Here is an 806-nt window from a genome sequence, read left to right as displayed (position 1 = left end):
TTTATTGTTTTAGCAAATAACCATTAACTTAGAATTTTATGGCTGCAACACGTTCCAAAAAAAGCTGGGACAGGGTCATGTTTACCACTGTGTTACATCACCTTTTCTTTTAACAACATTCAATAAACGTTTGGGAACTCAGGACACTAATTGTTGAAGCTTTGTAGGTGGAATTCTTTACCATTCTTGCTTGATGTACAGCTTCAGCAGCTGTCTCCGTTGTCGTATTTTTCGCTTCATAATACGCCACACATTTTCAATCGGAGACAGGTCTGGACTGAAGGCAGGCCAGTCTAGTACCCGCCTTCTTTTACAACAAAGCCATGCTGTTGTAACACGTGCAGAATGTGGTTCGGCATTGTCTTGCTGAAATAAGCAGGGGCGTCCATGAAAAATACATTGCTTGGATGGCAGTATATGTTTCTCCAAAACCTGTATGTACCTTTCAGCATTAATGGTGCCTTCACAGATGTGTAAGTTACCGATGCCATTGGCACTAACACAGCCTCATACCATCACAGATGCTGGCTTTTGAACTTTGCGTCCATAACAGTCTGGATGGTTCTTTTCCTCTTTGGCCTGGAGGACACGACGTCCACAATTTCCAAAAACAATTTGAAATGTGGACTCGTCGGACCACAGAACACTTTTCCACTTTGTATCAGTGCATCTTAGATGAGCTCGGGCCCAGAGAAGCCGGCGGCGTTTCTGGGTGTTGTTGATAAATGACTTTTGCTTTGCATGCTAGAGTTTTAAATTGCAACCACGGATGTATTGCCGAACTGTATTTACTGACATTGGTTTTC

This window comes from Phyllopteryx taeniolatus, chromosome 10, assembly GCF_024500385.1.
Source record: "Phyllopteryx taeniolatus isolate TA_2022b chromosome 10, UOR_Ptae_1.2, whole genome shotgun sequence".
Lineage (NCBI taxonomy): Eukaryota > Metazoa > Chordata > Actinopteri > Syngnathiformes > Syngnathidae > Phyllopteryx > Phyllopteryx taeniolatus.
This window is presented reverse-complemented; position numbering follows the sequence as displayed.